At 33.6% G+C, this 19,365-nt stretch overlaps 1 long non-coding RNA gene and 1 pseudogene across 1 annotated transcript; both read left to right on the forward strand.

Moving 5' to 3' along the window:
• The first annotated feature begins 244 nt into the window (after window positions 1-244).
• LOC114747988 (uncharacterized) lies at window positions 245-1,218 on the forward strand. The gene is made up of 2 exons (XR_003740429.1): window positions 245-1,049; window positions 1,125-1,218. It is a non-coding gene; the product is annotated as an uncharacterized LOC114747988 (long non-coding RNA).
• Window positions 1,219-14,580: 13,362 nt separating this feature from the next.
• On the forward strand, window positions 14,581-19,170 carry LOC114747989 (inositol-tetrakisphosphate 1-kinase 3-like; annotated as a pseudogene).
• Window positions 19,171-19,365: the final 195 nt, after the last annotated feature.

Consider the following 19,365-nt stretch of genomic DNA (forward strand, 5'->3'; position numbering starts at 1 on the left):
ATTAAATATTATGGATGCATACTGATTTCGATGGTTGGGCGGGGATCATAAACTTGCAACTTATTTTTTCAATTGAAGGATAAGGAGAAAATAGCCTATAGGATTTGAACATATTCGGCATTTGATGAAGTTATTTTTCCTTTGTCTCATGATTAATTGATTATGGCTCTGCATGAGTAGTTTATAGGTGATTTCTTTGAAATTTCCCTGGGTTTAAGATGTAAATTGTTTGTTCTCTGTTCAAGGGATGCAAAATTTGCCAGGCAAAATGGCTCAAATTGCTTGTAGGAGAATGCTACTTGCAAGGTATCATGCCTCTTTACTGTAATATAGCCTTTATGAGGTAATTATATGCTGTGAGTGATAATTTAATGACTAAACAACTCCTGCTTAGTTTAATAACAACACTACTGGAAATTTTCTTAGTTAATTGGGGGGTGATTTTGATGAATCAATTTCCTTTTTTTCTCGAGCTCTTAGTAAATTTTTTTTATGAGATTTTCTTAAGTTGATCGCTGTATGCATTATGTTATACTTAAGGCTTTACTGATTAATATTTGTCACGTGACATGACATTCAGACCGATAATAGCATGCTTATCCCTTATTTTTGTACTAGTTTAGTTCCAGTTAAAATTGTCATTCTCTTTTAAAGCTAATCCCTTCTTTAGAGTTGTTTAATAACCGTCGAGCATTTTTTTGGGGAAGGGTTTTGGTTGAACTTTTCCATGTCTTGAACAGATAAGGAATCTTGGGCCTTGGATATTTCACTTGATGGTGTCCTGTAAATCTCTGTAAAGAAATCTTAATGAAACTGATATGCCTGTTTGTTTATGGAGTATGCTGCCACTCTTTGTTCAAGGAGATTTATGGGCAAAATGGGATTGTTTCTTCCTTCTTTTTCCCTAATTTTGTAACACCTAGAACCTTATGTACCTGTCCAGTCATCTTGTGGTGCAACCCGTTCATAGTGTAATGCTCTGAGGAATTATAATATGATGCTACCACCTTCGAGCAAAACACAAGGTTTTCCTTCGACCCCATTCTCTGGTAATAACCATTTTAGGGAGTTACATTTTACTTAATACCTTAAGCTCATTTGGCCTTCGGATTTTTCTCACGAAGTTTGTGAAAGTTGTCATGAAGCTGAAGTAGGTTCTTTGTATTTGTTGAAGAGCATGAACATTATGATCTAAGATGAGCAAATAACTTTCGGTAATCATCAAGTTGGTTTTTGTGCTGCTCTCTTATGGTCTCGTGTTTTGGCTGCAAAACTGTAACTAATTTTAACCAGTAAAATTTCGTGCTCTGTAATTGAAGTTGCGCATGCAGTAGGATGGGTGCCACTGCTTTGATAAACAATGCTACTTTTTGATTCTGGGCAAAGCTATATTCTCTACCTATCTTATTTCCTTTTAATGGAAATAAATGCAAGTTGTAGTGTGGGTATGCTGTTCATGTATTTTTATTCGTTCTACTTCGGTTGTCTTGTGGTCCTTTTATCTTTTAGCGACCTCAATGAAGAAATAATCCATGTTTTCATTCTGTGGTGTGACTAAGATGCTGATTTCAGCTCTCTCTCTCAAGCACTACAACGTTGTTTACTCGTCACTGGTGGCCTGGTGAGGTTTTTTGGTAACTTTCTTCAAGAACCACAGGCATAGACCTTGGCGCTATAATTGTCTGGAAGATAGAGCACATGAATGCCATGTGATGACGCTGTTGCTGGATCTATCATCTGTTGCATTCTAGGCTGAGCAGGTTCCATGAAATATAGAGCTACCATGTGTGGCCTTTCTCTTGCAAATTTTGATAGGAAGGGTGCAAAGCTTCTGTCATCAGGGACTTCCAGGTGATCCAAAATTAAAAGGGCAATTCTCATATGAGAGAAGTTATGCCTTCAAATAAGGAATCCCAGCCAACGGCAGTAAAAGGGCAATTCTCATATGAGAGAAGTTATGCCTTCAAATAAGGAATACTAGCCAGTGGCCGTATTGGCATGAAAGTTCTATTGGTGGGAAGTGAGGCTGTGGTTCGATCCTGTTTATAAGCTTAAGCTGCTAACATGTATCCCTTTAATTCATAACAAAAAAAAAAAAAAAAAAAGAATCCACGAATATAGTGCTGAATTTGTGAAAGGATCAGCTTTTTTTTTTTTTTTTTATTTTGGTGGTTAAGGGGAAACGATTAAGCTTGTTGCTTGAGCCCTAACGTCAGTGTCCTCCCGCCCCGCAGATTCAAAAATTGTGTATCAAATGAGTGAGGACTAGTCAAAACTTAAGCTACGCAAATTTCATTTATTTCCTTCGGAAGGATTGAATTCTGATGATTGAATATTCAAGCTCATTGTTCATTGGCCATTTTTGTCACCCAAAAAAATCATACTTAGTGGGGCCTTTATCCCCCCCCCCCCCTTCCCCCTTTTCTTCTTCATTATGTGGCATGGCTAGGCGCTCATGCCCCTCGTATTTGATGTCTTTTTCTAGGACCTGATTTAAGTTTTACCTGTATCAAAAAGAGAGAACGCCCCAAAGAATGCCCGTGGAGGCTTATCTATTTTTCTTTTTCGTAAACTAATATTTTGTTCATTAGATCTTCTAATATCCATTTGATTCTCGAGATTTAAAAATAAAATAAAATAATAGATAAAAATAATTCTATATTTTGTTAAAAATAATATAAAAGACAAAGATATTAATAGTAATTTTTGAAAATGATAATAAACAAAAAAAAACGTAAAGGAGTATTGTGTCCCCTCCCGCCCAATCATTGCATGTTGATAACTTTGTCAATATTTGATATTTGGTATCATCAGTTTAAATTTAAATATTGTCGAGCAGCTTTCTTAGCGGTCTTTTCCTCTTCCATTTATGAAGTTTCGAACCAATAACCTTAATATTTGAGGGATCTTCTTTTTTTGGACCTCAAACATTGGAGGGGTGCCTCACAAACTTCTTGAGATATGTGTGTGAGAAATTTGTTACCTATTATGATTTTTGAATAACTAACTTACTATACTACCTCTTTTCATAATTATATGACTTTGTTTATAATCTACAAATAAGATCTAATAGTTAGGGCCGGAGGTAGTAATTAACAATTAAGAAGACTTAAGCATGACAATGTGATGGTTAAAAGAACCATAACAAAGTTTTTTCATTTATTTATTTATTCTTGTAATCTATCTATTTCCGAATAATAGCTTTCGTTAGCGCAGGACTTAATAAAGTCCTCCGTCAATTTACACAGCATCTAACCCTTTGCCTTTAATTTATATCTGTCCATTTCTCCAAATTTCTTCTCTCGGACTTCTTAATTATGCTGTGTCTCTTCTGAAATTTATTTGGTGATTTTAGATCGTAAAAGTAAGAGAATTATTTTGATTTACATAGTGAAGTTTATACTGTTCTATGGATCCTTTTAAAAAAATGTTGAAGGCTGCAATTTTCTGGCAGGACTGAATGCAATTCTAGTGGTTTGTTGCACTCGTGCTTATGTCAATCTCAACTCCAAAGTCGTCTTTAGTGGGTGTGGAATTATTGAATGCAACTTGGTGAACGAAGGATAATGAAATCACATTTATTTTTGTTGCTCCTGAAATTTTCAACTCTCTTTTCTAATTTGCCTTCCTTTTTTGGTTCTCAGTGTCATGAAAAGAATATTCTTAAGCTATAATTCAGGGTAATATTCTTAACCCATAAATTAAGCATAAAGCAAAGCACGAATAAATAACTCAAGAATATAATAATATTTTATATATTTTGGTAACGTGAAGCGTATATATATACTCGTACATGTATAATGAGATTTGAATGAATGAAAAATCATACGGTGTTGGTAAAATATTTTGGCAACAGCAATAATATAACGAGAGGAGGAATTTCAGAAGCGCAAATGCGTATGCTGTGGATCAATATATGTTCAATTTTGAAAATACTAAAGTTGATATCATATGCTGAGGATAAAACTATTCGGTTTTATATGCGCGGCCGTTCTTATGAGTTGACTGAACCTAATAATATTCATCTCTAATATTCTCTTTGGCTCCCATACAGATTAAAGGGATATGTTAATGTTAAAGGTCAGCGCTTTCTCCACAGAAGCTTGTTGGAATATATGGGGAACACATCGCATAAAAACTAATGACGAGACCTGCAAAATCCCACATCAAAGCCGTTGCATCATCATCATCATCATCCAAATATTTTATATATGTGTGTGCGCGCTTATCGCATCTAGCACATTAATATTTATGCCATTATGCCTTTGACATTTCTTTCGTGGATTTACTTACTCCTTCTACTTTCCTCTCCTTTGGCATCTCGCCTCTCCCGTTTAAGAATTTTGGTTCGTTGCTTCCGTTATATTCCCCCGGTCTTAAATAAAAGACCCTTATACTAGTATGTATAAGAGTCTTATATTAAATATCGGAGGAATATCAAATACCAATAATTCCTATTGAAAGCATGTCTTTTGAAGCTCAGCTCTTGTTGATTTTTTTTCCCCCCCCCCCCCCCCGGCTCTTGTTGATCGGACTCATAATAAAGCCCAAAATTTATACTGACAAAACCTCAATCTTTGAAGGTCATCCTAATGGGAAAAAAAAATTACAATAAAGTCCCAAAAAAATAATAACAAAATAAATCCTAAATTTTTTTACTTTTTATCATAAAACTTATGTTGCTTAGATTGTTATTGAAACTTTTTAATAATTATTTTTTAAAATCTCATTATGATTTTTCCAAAAAAATACGAACTTATCCGGATAGTCCATCAAACCTGCTTATATTCCCAACTCTACACAAACTCATAAAGTGGTAATGTTAATGCTTTTACAAACGCCCTTTGAACTCAAAGCTGGCCTAAATAAGTCCTCAGGATTCAATTTTTTTAACTGTTTTTATAACAAAAAAATTGCAAAATAAAAATAATGCATAGTCTTCTAGGCTGAATTGTTTATTACGTAATTATAAAATTTAAACACTGCGCTCTCCTAGCATGGTGAAAGAATTATATAGTACTCCTAGCATTGTAACTTGGAAGAAACATAATGACGTCAATTCTATCTTCTTCGAGAATGCGCCAACTTTAATTTCCTTCCCTTTACAAAGCGTTCCTTGGCATTATGTCTATGCCTGTTCCCTTTTGCGAAAGACTTGGTGGTGCCGTAAGATTTTTTTCCCTCTTCGTCGTCATCATTATTATTCATTATTACCTTTCCCGTCTTATCCACTTTGACTTTTAACATTCCACCTCAAACTTCTACTAATTACGTCTCTCAAGTCAAATTTTGTGAACTGATCACATTTCTCGATTCGGTCTCTCTGATTATTTTTAACCCCCCCTCCTCCTCTCTACACGTGCACCCTATCTTCAGAACTTAAAGGGATAACACCTTTAGCCATGATAAAAAGTTGAGTTGGCCAAAACAAAAAAAGTTTTAACTTCCTAACCTCAACTTTTACAAGTTGGACCGAAGATCCCCGATATTGATTTTTACTGAAGACAGAGATAAATGTTACGAGCGAGACGAGCCGTTTATCATTAACGATAGGCGTTAAGTGGAAGTGCAGTAATGTATGCAGCTGAGGCATCCTAACAGACCGGTAGACTTGAACATTGTTTCTATATGACCCGATCAATTCGATCAGGCACTCGCCATCTATTTTCATTGTTCAACTTTTTGACAACATGAAAAAACCAAAAGCTCTGCCCTCCCTCGTTTAATTTTTATTTTACTTTTAAATATAAAATTTCAATCTATTTTATCTATTTTTTTAAAGTAGCTATTTTAATAATAATACGTATAACTAATATTTGATTAGTAAGGATATTTTAGGAAAAACAATACATATATATTACAGATAACTAACTTAACTGATTTTCTTAATCTATTTAAATCAATCAATTAGTTCTTATATTAAGAACTAGGGATAATACTACTTTTAGTTCTAATTATTAAACTTTATTTATAAACAAGTTTTTATAATTAGGAATGGTAGTAGTATTATATAAGAGTTATTATTGAAACAAGACTTGCGTACTTTGTGTTTCTCTCTCTAATTAAAATCAATGCTCTAAATATTAGAAGAAAATTACTGGAGGTGTGAAATTTGGATTATAAGATGCTGGAACCACAAGACTTATTGCTGGTGTACGAGAAAGCAGGGCACTAAATGAGTGGGGGAAAGGCCAAAAAGAAAAAGAAGAAGACGAGAACAGAGAAAATTGACGTGAAAAGACTTGGGACCTATCAAACTACATCTAACTACTAAAAAAAAGATCTTTTTTCCAAAGTTCATAAGAAAGAATTTATGAACACGACATAAAAAATCTATTCCATAACAGTAATTATTTTTCTGAAAAAAATAAAGGCAAACTTGGAAATGCCAGTTGAATCTTTAGTATATGTATTTATAAATCGTAAAAATATCATAGCTTATGTTTGGTACATTGTTGCGATACACAAAATTACAGCGAGATTCGGATAAAGTCAGAAACAGGAGAGAGAATAAAAAGGATGAGCAGTAATGTGCACTAGGACGGTAAGCTTTTTGCCCATTTGTTGGAATTTTGTCGCCCCCTGGCTCTGACCTAACCCCATTTTCCTCGCTCTTCTTCTGTGATTCATATTCTTCCTCTCCTTCATACCACTTCGTATCTCTCTCTCTCTTCTTTCTTTCTCTTATTTTTATCCCACTAGTAATTTCCCACACTTTTACACTTAATCATCTTATATATATATATATATATATCACATCTTGTCCTTTGCAATAAAAATAAAAAAGTTCTGCTTTAATTTAATTAAGGTTGTTAATTATAAAAGTTTATTTATCGTTTTCCTACCTAACATCAGGCGCATTTTCATATTGTTAATGTGGTCGCATTTTGCAAAGTATAAAGTGTGTGTGTATTGTATAAAGTATAAAATGTACTCCTCCGGTTCTTATTATAAGACCCAATTTGACTTTTTATTTGGTCCTAATTATAAGACCCAATCCATTTTCTCTTTTATATTTATGCATCTTTTTTCAAGATAATCCTTTTAATAATGATAGTTTTTAGCCAATATACTTAATTAGCAAGGATATTTTAGGAATAACAACACTTATTTATTATAAATAACCAACTTAACTTACTTCCTTAATCTCTTCAAATAAGTCAATTGGGTCTTATAATTAGGATCGGAGGAGTATACAATACAACGAAAATATTAAAGTCTTGGGGTTCATGGCTCCAGTTTCCCAATCTCTCCACCATTATTGCATATGGTTATGTATCAATAAATAAAATAAAATTTAATTAATTGAACAAGAGTTTAGGAGGTCTGGTCATGAGTTAGGAATATTGTCTGTAAACTTAAAAACAGATAAATGACTCATAATTCCACAGAAAGAGGATCTGGTTAGTTTGAAAAAAATTAAATATAAATCAAGTGCTAGGATTTTTGTTCTAAGAGTCCATTATATATATTTGAATTCTCTGGGTGAGGAGTCCTCTATATTTACGAACACAATCAACTTATATATTTTTTGGACCTCGCGCTCACCTTATTATTGCGTGTAGGGGAGAACATGATGAAATTTAAAAGGGATAAATGTGCTTTGACTTGTAATTGAAAACAGGATATTCTCAATTATTACGGGGAAGAATGGAAGCCGGTGGTCTTGACGAGATGCTCATTCCGGCTACCACGTTTTATAAATGACCAACTTCCCGGAACAGGAAGTACTGTTCTCTTATCCAAATGGGTGCATTCAGCACCGTCCCCAGATATTTTCTAATATATTAAGTTCTTCAAAGTATTTTATGATATATTTCTGTGTTTAATATTTTGAAATATTTTTTTTTGTTTGATACTGAATACATTAAAAAATATTTTTAATGCTAGACGTACATAGGAAAAATATTTTAAAATACTAGATACACAAAAAAATATTTTAAAGTGTTAGACGTATTTAAAAAAATATTTTAAAATGTTACTTTAAAAAATTTTTGACATGCTAAATTTAACCTAACCCTGTCCAAATTTACAGTCTTTTTTTTTTTTTGACCTTTCTTTGTTTGTTTTTGGGTTGCATTAATAGTGTAAGCACCTGCCAGGAGCACAAGCACAAGCAGTGGGTAAAAAGATACGGCGGATAAATTGATTCTTCTTTTTGAGCATTCAGATCAGAACCTTCATTCCCCCGCACCTTTAAAATAAGAACACGCATTATTATTTTTATTCACAAAAAAAATATCTCCTGCTTTTCCTTGGTTTGGTTTTCTGTACCCTTCCTCTTTTTTTCTTTTTCTTTTTTTTTTTCTCAAAGCAACTTCGCCGCGAGGCATACTAACTAGTTAATTTAACATTGTTTTTTTTTTCCCAAGCAGTTAAAATTTCTATACTCATAATCAAAATTCCCAATTCCAAAATAATTCATCATATTAACTTTCATAATTTAAAATTTAATTGACAGTCCAAAATATGCATCTTTAATCTTTTGCAAAAATTCACAGTCACTTTCATTAAAGCAGCACATTTTTTTGTACAAGTCCAGTGTCAAAACCGTGCGAATAAATCATGATCGAATATTGTAAAAATCTCTGCACCTTATAAATATTACGTACTTTATAGAAATTTTCATCCCAGCAAATGGTGAAGCCTCTAGGAATTTCAGCAGCAGTAAAATGTTTTATCCAATTTATAATTACAATAAGAAATAAACTAGTTGCAAAATTGTGTAAATAAGTGGATAAATATATGAATGCCTTCGATTTTTTTTGTTTTGGGTGGTGGAAATGCTAGTTGAACTAGTCTCCTTTGACGTCACGGCCTAGTCAGATGTTTAATGATATGGTTGTTATAGTTTCGTGAGTTTTATTATTACCCAATAACAGACAAATCAAAATAGAAACAAAACGATATATAGTGGAAAGGTGCCGGTAAAATCAAAGAATCTGGGACTTTCGGATCGTGCATTGAACAGGCAGGCTTTCAATATTAGTGGGAAATTGTTTCTGTGCCCACGATTAAATTGCAAGAAGAAAGGAACAAACTCCTTTTTCCAATTAATATTTTAATAAATAATCCACCCTCAATCTCTTTAATTATTTCTGAACAAATCATCATGAAATTGAAACCTTGCTTTTCCACTTCCCCAGCATTTCATTTGACACGCATGTCTCTGGAATTATTATTATATGTCTTTAATCCTTTGTGCCAAACCCAAACGTGCTTATCCGCGTCTGTAATTTCCACAACCCCTTGTCATATCGGTTTTTGGATTTTTGTCTGTTGTTTTTCCATGTCAGTAGATTCTCTGTTACTTTAACAACAATGATTAATTCTAAAATTAATAAACAAAGTAAGCCGTACGGAACATTTCGTTCAGTCTCCAGACTGCAATTCTCTATTGGTTCTAAACTGTGGCATTAAAATCCAATCCGGACATAACTCAATCTAATCAGTAACTGAAAACAAACCGCTACATCTGCTGTATTAATATAATAGTTAATTTAATTTTTAATTTAATTATAAATATAAGATTTTAATCCATTTTGTCTCTTTTATATTTATATATTTTTTTCAGAGCGGTCCTTATAGCAGTTACACTATTAAAGATTATATCAATAGTAATTCTAGCTAATATACATAATTAGTAAGGATATTTTAAGAAAAATAATATATATTTATTACAAATAACTAACGTAACAAATTTTTTTAATCTATTTAAATTAGTTAATTAATTTTTATTTATAACTGAATAGTAATTAATTAGTAAGGTTAGGAGTTTTTGACGAGTTCACCGAGTTGAATTTATATCTTTCAAATTGAACCCATAAACACAGCATTTTAAATGAAAAAAATAGCAGTATGGCCAATTTAGTTTCCAGTAGCTTGTTCTTTTGAATCTGAGAGGCAACCAGCATTGAATTCGCGCCTCTCACTTATGAAAGAAGTTTTCATGTCATAAAGCTACAAAGTGATTCTGTAAGTAATTTATTCTAAACTGCTCTCTGCTATTTATTATGTACGTATATTATATAAAAGTTAGAAGTGACACTGTCCAAGACAGTTTCACAACACCTGCCTTTCTTTACATAAACAAATCCACGAAAGGAAGAAAAATTTAAAATATTTGTTCTGGGACAGGCACACCACAACTAATACCACTTAGATTAAGGACTTACATATCTAAAGCAGATCGTGAGAAGCTTATATAATATACAATGATAAGGCAACTGTGGAGACGCAGTGCTTATCCAATTCATGATAAAACGATAGCTTGGAAAAGGCTAATTTAAAATTCCCATGCAAATTGCCTTTTTAATTAATTAGCTTTAGTACTTTAGTTCCTAATTGCTAGTCATTTATATATAATATTGGATTTGGTCCTACTTACAAAATCTCAATTCATTTTATCTCTTATATTTTCTCAAGATATCTTTATTGATTGATTGTAAAGAGTTTTCACCAAGAGATGATTCTAATCATTTGTAACAATTACCAACCAACTAACTTTTTTAATATTTTCGAGTTAGTTATATATCCCTCATGTTAAGAACTGGTATATGAAAATTAGAGTCGGGAAAACGAGCCGACCCGTCAAGCCGGCTCATTTAGACCCTGAAATTATGAGGCCGGACTTGATATTTTTTCTCTTCAAATGGGAAATAAGCCCTGGAGGGCTGGCCTTAAAGGCTGAGAGCTTAAAAGGGCCGGCCCTAAAAGGCCGCGGGTTTGCCCGTTTAAGTCTTTTATAATTTTTTTTTGTTGTTTTGCAAATTTTTTATATAATTCTAATATTATTAATTTTTTACATTGTTAATAATATTTCAAATATTTAGTTATTATTATCATTTTAAAATTAAATTTAGTTTTAAACAATAATTTATCCAATTAAATTTTTTAAAAAATGGGTTAATTTGGACTTTAATAATGATTTGATTTATTATATGCGTTGATATTTTTAAACTATATATATATATTTGATAATAGAGTATTTTTATACTTATATAACATGTGATTTTATAATTTGAATTAGAAATTCATGAGTTTCAACAACAATATTTCTCACATTAAAGTAAAATAATATCTAGATTGAAAAATTTAAAAGTAAATTTCTATAAAAAAGAAAAACTTGATATTTTTATTGCGAAAGAAAAACATACTTATGAAATTTAAAAGTAAAATTCCGATTTCATAATGAAATCGCTGCACTACTTCGGGGTGGTGGGGTTTTAGAATCTGTGTATAAATAACTTCCTGTTCTCTTGACCAGCAACATGAGTCGTTTTATTTTAATACGACCCGTGACTGTCTTGAAAGCCACAATTTTTTTAATTTTTTAATAAACATCATTAATTACAATTTAATTGTGATATTTTATTCGACAAAGCTTTCGCCATTTGTTTTGTTTCTGGGGAAAAAAAATCTGTTTGTTTTATTTAATCCGCCAACCATATGCATGCACTGGGCCCCATTATTCCATACCACGTTCTATCTTTTTGCCTCCGTGACAAGGACGCGTTTGGGCCAACTCCTAGCGACGAGAACATAAATTTGTGGCGCATCGGTTAAAATATAGGGAAAAAATGTTAATTTCTCACCCTGGCAGATGCGGTTCAATTTATATTATAAAAAGTGTTCATATATACTGTATGACAGTATTTTAAATATAATTATTTTTAAAAGGATAATATCTATACTTAAAGGAAAAAAATTAACCATATACTCACCACACACACGCCCGCGTATACTTACCACTTATAAAATTAGAAAATATCGTTTTTTCAGTTGAGACTTGTAAGATTATCTTTATTGCATATAATTTGAATAAAGATGTTACAATTTTAATAAGAAATGACAATAAATTAAAGTCTTTTGTATTAAGCTCAAATCAAATGTTAAGGAAAGGAAAAAGAAACGCATATGGCACACGTGTTATAAAGATATGCCCCGCTGCAAATGACGGACATCATGCCAGGTCACGTCTTCTCAAAGCCTTCTCTTCTTTTGCAGAAACCACGTACGGTTGTTCGCCATAATTTTAATTTTGATCATTACACTGGTGAGCAAAATGGAAAGATATTCTCAAAATTAAAATTGCATCGGTCCTCCCCATACGCATGAAGGATTGAATTATACTACATCCGATCCTAATTATAAAATTAGTTGACTAATTTAAAAAGATTAAAAAAATAATTAAGTTAGTTAATTAAATAAATAGGTATTGTATTCTTAAATATTTTTACTAATCAAGTATATTAGTTATAACTAATATTATTAGAAAGATTATTTAGAAAAAAACATAAATATAAGAAATAAAGTGAATTAAAATCTTATATTTACGATCAAAATAAAAATTAAATAAAACTTATATTAAAAATAAGATATTATGAAATAAGAGACTAAAGAAAACAAAAGAAACGGAGCCTCCGCCGTAACTTCTCGAGACGCTTTTTGCAGGATTTTAGTTTCATGGTTAGTCTGTGGCAGAAGTGTTATTTGGTCCTATAATCAAGAGGGGAGTAATATATGTGTGTGCACACACACACACATATTTTCACGTTCAACTGAAAGTGTTCGTATCTTTATTGTTTTTATCGTACGATCTTATTTTTCTATGCCTTTGTGTGTTTCAGATTGCATTGTTCGTTATATTACAAAAATTAGTTGGTTAATTTAAATAAATTTAAAAATAGTTAAGATAGTTATTTATAATAAATAGGAGTTATTTTTTTAAATACTCCTACTAATCATATATACTAACTAGAATTATATCACTACAAGAATTATTTTAAAAAATAGATAAATACGAGACAGAGTAGGTTTGAGTCTTATATTTAGAACTAAAATAAAAATCAAACCACCTCTCATATTAAGAATTAGAGATAATAGTGTTTTATCAACCTTTCACGTGTTATTAAACATAATTATTTACACTCATGATTTTATATTTTATATTGACATCCATGGCACAGGTAAAAGTGTACTTTATAATAAAACACGCATCCATATCAAGTGAAAATAATGATTATGAGTGAATATCAAACTCTCAGCAAAAAAAGTAATCAATAATCTAATTTATTTCTTTAATCCTTGGATTTTAAAAATCAAGAGCTGAAATTAAAAAGCGAATGAAACATCTTGCATCAATGAATCCCTCAGGGTATACTCTGAGAAGCAATATACTCCTCCGATCTTGAATATAAGACATATTTTGTAGTGTTATGTACACTTTGTACTACAAAATAGATCTTATATTTAGGATCGAAAGAAGTAATACCTAATTTGATTAAATTTTGAACGATAAGCCGAGCATGATGCATCTTATTTTAAGAACGCATAATGTATTTAAAAATAATTGGTCAAATTAGTATTATTTTTTTAAATGCTTATGTGTTTTACCATTGCGTTTAATGAGTTCATAAAAAGCCGTTTTGTTCGTAATTAGGAGACTTCATATAACCCACCAGCTCCTAACTTCTAGTTTTTTCTTTTAATATACTAGCTCTTGTACTTAGTATTAGAACTTGCCTTTTTTACTTTTAATTTGATTTTAAATATAACAATTTAATTCATTTTATCTCTTATATTTATTTATTTTTTTAAACACTACACATGTTAAAAAATTTATTAATAGTAGTTCTAGCTAATACTATATTTGGTCATTATTTGACTAATTTGAGTAGATTAAAGAAACTAGTTAAATTAGTTATTTATAATAAATATGTGTTGTCTTTCTTAAAACATCATCATCACTAATCAAGTTTGTTAGTTAAAACTACCATTCCTATAAGAACTATTCTTAAAAAATAAATAAATATGATAGACAAGTGAATTAAAGTCTTATATTTAAAATCAAAATTAAAATCAAATGAACTTTTATATTAAGGACGCGCACATGCACAACATATATTTGTTTTTTTTTTTAATAAACATTCATCAAATGTACTCCTCTAGTCTATTTATAAGACAGAGAGAAAAGAAATTTTTTGATCTATTTTTCGGGTACTGAGAAAATTTTTTGTATAAATATATAATTTTACTTTTTATTTATTATTGTATAGATTTTGTTTGCATAAGGTATAATATATATTTAATAAGAATAAATTAAAAATTATTAAATTTTAAATAAAAGTTAATACAATTTAAATTTTTTAATATACTAAATATATAAAAAATGATTTATAAATAAAATTAGAATAGCATAATAGACAAGTGACTATTGTTTCCGTTGGCATAATGAGCGGTACGAGTAACTTATTTTAGTTTAAAAATGTTAATGCGTCACTCTGTGTCTTGCTTTACGTAATAAATGCAGGGGATAGGAGTAGGCACTAGGCAGCAATACAATGTTGTTTGCGCTTGCGCCTCGTGGCAGATGACCTTTACTGCGTGACTGGTCGGGGCAGACAGAAAACAGTCACAACGCAACTCCGAAGCGTGATTCTAACGCGTGGAATTATGATTACTGCTCAGGATCCTCACTTCTGTACAGCTCACCACCACCCGATCTCTCTCCCCTCCCCCCCTCCCCCCTATTTATGCTCCGCTTTCCCCCTCACTTCTCCGCCCTGTATTGGGTTCTGTTGTATTGTGTACTCCTTTCTTCACCTCCTGAAAATCCCCGCTTTCTCTGTCTCTATTTCTTCACCTCTCCGTGGGTCTCCTCCTCTCTCGCTTTTCGCTTTCTCTTCTACGGGTTTTCCACTTCATATCGAGATTTCCACTCCGACTTTCTCGTTCTTTCTCTCTCTCTGTTTTTCTTTCTTGGGGCACCTGGGAAATTTCGGCACCACCTGGAAATTTTTCCAGGGAAAAGCGCGCCCATGAGGTTGATAGAAGAACTGCCTTTTAGTAACAGGAATGGAGGTGAGGTCGAGGAAGGGGAGGGTGTAACTTTGGGCCAGAATGAATGTTGTCCGGTTGTGAATGGTGGTGGATTTCCCTCGCAGAAGAGGGTAGTTGTGGTTGGCTACGCTCTCACCTCTAAAAAGACCAAGAGCTTTTTGCAGCCAAAGCTTGAGGGTTTGGCTAGGTAAAATTAATCATTAACCAATTAATATAAGCCTACATCGACCAATTGATTATTAATATCCTCCTCCAGTGTTCTTCCAAACTTATTTCTTTCGATTTATTTCAAATTCTAAAGTTGCTCACGTCGTATCCGGAGGGTTCCATTCTTTCGGAGGAAGGAATATTAACTTGAAGTTCTTTTCTGCTAAGAATATGCTCGTACAACGTTGGTCGTTTTCATTTGGTCCGCGTGCAAGTGAAAAGTAACCATGTAATCTTTTTAGTATCTGCTAGTGGATATTTTACCGTTTCCCAATTCTTTTAAAGAACATTTGATTTTTGGAGAACCGGAACCCTTATGGAAAAAGATCATGACATTGACTCAAATTTCGTCAATATGCAGTGATGACACTATAGATTTGTCTATGGATTTCTCTGTCTATATGAAACCTAATATTTTTATTAGATAACCATATTTTCCAGCTATGTTTTCTTTTCTATTCAGTGCTTATGCATGAGATAAAATTGTCGGCAATATGCCTTCGTAGATTGACTACCATTGCTGCAAATCTTTGTGCAGGAACAAGGGGATACTCTTCGTTGCTATTGATCATAATAGACCTCTTTCAGATCAAGGTCCTTTTGATATTGTGTTGCAGAAGGTCAGAATTGTTCTTTCCTCAATGTCCTACATTTTGTTCTTCTACTGCTTCTCACCAGATGCACTGGTGCACACACCACCTAAAAAATCTTTTATTATTTTCCTGCCTGTAAATCCGTACCACAGGCTCTAAAGATTTGTTGCTCTGTTAACCGACTGCGTCTTTTCTCTTTATTTCTTATTCTGGGGGAATGCAGTTATCAGGGAAAGAGTGGCGCCAGATTCTTGAGGTCGGTTCAGTTTTCCTTTCACCTACAACTCCATAGAACTCTGCCATACTTTGTGTTTAATCAAACGTCTTGTTTGCTGCTGTATTTTTTTCCCCCATGTATTTGGTGCTAGGATCGGGATGAAATGAACAATGGAAACGCTGGTCAACGACCAGTTTTTTAACATCCCGTCTGACATAATTTGCAGAGTGCTTCCTCTATCTTTCGTAATGATTCATGAACCAGTAGTTGAGGTCCAGGCCTCATGGGTTCGAGCAAGTGACGGTGTTTACTATTCTCATGGCCCTCTAGCTGACATTTTCAGGTTTTCTGGCAAATCTTTCCGAAACAAATAAATATATATTTTTTCTTAAAATTTCGGAGTTTACTTCTCCGGGGATTCTTGTCCCCCATTTCGCTGTCTTAGAGAGATCCCACGCCAAATTTCTTTTGTATTCTCAGCTTCTAGTTGCCTGTAGCGCTAGCTGCAATTCTAGATCTAGGAGGTAAATACGGTAATGGGCTTTTCTCCTGGACTATTTTTGAGTATTTTGTGATTTAGCAAAGCGAGAATTTGTGGTTTTAGGTTGTCAAATTTTCTGCATCATTTTACCACTTAGTGCTTCTTCGTATTCTTCTTCTTATTATTGTTACTATTAAAAGTGTTCTTGCCATCTCATGTCTTTCACTTACCAGATTTTGTTAGTGTGACAATCATTCATTCATTTGTAAAGCATCCCATTAGTGTTTAGCTGTCTACTTTGCAGTTATATGCAGTTACTTCCTGACTTGCTTTCTTGACTGATACCCTGTGTATTTGCCCAAACCTGTTCTAATTGAAGGAGGAAAAAGGAACAAGTTTTAATCGATTGAATTTACTACCTTTATCGTGTTTGGCAGTATTTTAATCAAACCATTCTACTTTATGAATTCGGAGTTAAGTCGTTGCAATGATGCTTTGGAAGATTTGGTGACTTCAAAATTCATACATGTCTTTTTGATAAATAAAGAGTTATAAATTTATTCTGTTCATCTCTTTTTATCTAAACCCTTTTTCTTCTCGTCTCTTGAGCGTTGGTCAGGTGAAATATTCATGATAGCCTGAATTGCAGTTTCTACTGGGATGCTATATGTGCTTTGTTATGACATGGATATAATATTCTGGAGTGACAAGGGGTCTGCTGTGAACAAAAACAAAGGGTTTTATGTAATTGGGACGCAAGTTTGTATGTTTCATTTTTATCTAATTATGGATAAACAATCTGACCTTTTTACCTCCTCTTTATATTTGCAGGATTATAGGCTGTCGCACCCTGAAGTTACTGTTCTGGATCCTCCTGATGCCATACAACATATACGCAATAGGCAATACATGCTTCAGGCTGTCGATGATTTGAACCTCTCTGAATCCTATGGTAATCTCTCTTTCCAAACAATGAAAGAGAAATGTTGATTGAAGTGTGGCCAAGTGGAATTACAATCTGTATGCTCATTTCTGTCAAGTAAATTTGACCAATAAAAATTATTCTTGTTAATTAAAATGCAGGCAGAGTTTGTATTCCTAGGCAGCTAGTGGTCAAGAAGGACGCATCTTCTATCCCTGAGCTGGTTAACAGAGCTGGGCTGACATTGCCCCTGGGTAAGCATGTGCTATCTTTCTGTTAATTTTGCAGTTGGTCTGGGCATGAAGCATGTCCCTGTCTACTGCAAGAGAAATTATTGGAACCGTGGAGGCTATGTAAGACATATGAGAATAGGAAGGCAATACTATCCGTGCTGTGCTTTATCTTTTGGGGGGGGGGGGATCCTTTGTGTGCAAGATTAGTTTAGGCTGCTACTTAACTAATTTGCACTAGCCCTGAGAGGCAAATTTTTAACAGTTTTTCCCCCTCTTTGTTATGTGTGCAATTTCGAAACCATCCTAGTTGCAAAGCCACTTGTTGCTGATGGAAGTGCAAAGTCCCATGAATTATCCCTTGCTTAGGGCCATATTCTCTGCAAAAGCTAGAACCTCCTCTTGTTCTCCAAGAGTTTGTAAACCATGGTAAGCAGATAATCATTTGCCTAGCAATATTATTATGTCTAAGATGCTACTAGCACATAGATAATCCATTTGCCCTTTCTTCTCTGTAATAGGAGGCGTGCTCTTCAAGGTCTATATAGTTGGTGATGCTATTAAGGTAGTCAGACGGTTTTCCCTACCTGATGTTTGCAAACGGCAACTCTCCAACGATGATGGCATATATTATTTTCCAAGGGTTTCTTGTGCTACAGCTTCCGCAGATGATGCAGATCTGGACCCCATCGTTGCTGGTGAGTTATGATGTAACTAGCCCATGTAAAGCATTTTCGACCTTATTGGCCAACAGTTTCTTCAGACAGGTTTTAGCATTATTCGCCCTAAAAAGAGAGGGGAAAGAACCAAAACCCTAATAGGGAATGCGACTCTACCTCGCCATGCATAACACCAGCGAAAAATTGGTCCTGATTGGTTCTGTAGGGTCACAAATAGTATTTGTCTGGAATGGTGAGACTTGTTATAAATTTAATATATACTGATGATGTATTGATCGATGCTTAATCATCTACAAGATGCCAATTCCTTTTTCTAAAAGAATAGTCGGGCCTGCTCTGAAGCACTGAAGTTGATCAGAGAAGGAAATAATGATTTGCTCGTTCATTGGGATGTCTTTAGAGAAGCTCATAATTTGACCCTTCGTGACTGGGTTGTCGAGGTCCTCTGGACCAAAAGAGAGGACCTTACTGAAGCTGGTTTGTTAAAAAGGCCCTGCGCCTGCCCCGGGCTTACTTGCCATTCCTACAGATGGCGTGTTTTCTTTTTTAGCTTCTTAGTTTAGTCTTTCTTTGCTTTTGCATCGGGGGAAAAAGAAAAAAAGAATAGTCTGGCCTGATTTGGGATTCGGTGGTATGATTATTGAATGTTGAAATTTCAAGTTCTGTTGACTTTTTATTTTTCTATGCATTCACACTTTGAGGGATTTAGTTTTAAGGATTGTTAATAGAGACCGATGCATCTGAAGAAACAATGCATACTGCCATGCTTTCAAATTTAGAACTTGACTTTCATAGTATCTAGTCATATAGTATCTTGTCTTTCCTCTAATTTGCGTGATCTCTCCGTGCAGAGCTTCCCCCACGACCTTTGCTTGAGACTTGCCGAGGAACTTCGAAGACGACTGGTAACTTAGCAGTCCATCCATTTGATGGCTGCACGTCGTTGATGAATGGACTGTGTTCTTACTTTGTGTTCCATCATGCTCGCTCGCAGGGCCTGCGTCTATTCAATTGGATATCATACGAGAGCTTGGAAAGAGAGATGTTTATTACGTCATTGACATAAACTACTTCCCGGGCAAGTGCACTCCTCTACCCTGCACAAACCAGATCTTGCAATTTGCCTAATTCTACTAATATTTACCGCTGAAAATATTTAAGACCATCGTCTCCATTCTCTCTCCCTCTTTTTTT

The sequence above is a fragment of the Neltuma alba genome, unplaced genomic scaffold (genome assembly GCF_004799145.2).
Source record: "Neltuma alba isolate B1F8T4 unplaced genomic scaffold, ASM479914v2 tig00005546_pilon, whole genome shotgun sequence".
NCBI lineage: Eukaryota > Viridiplantae > Streptophyta > Magnoliopsida > Fabales > Fabaceae > Neltuma > Neltuma alba.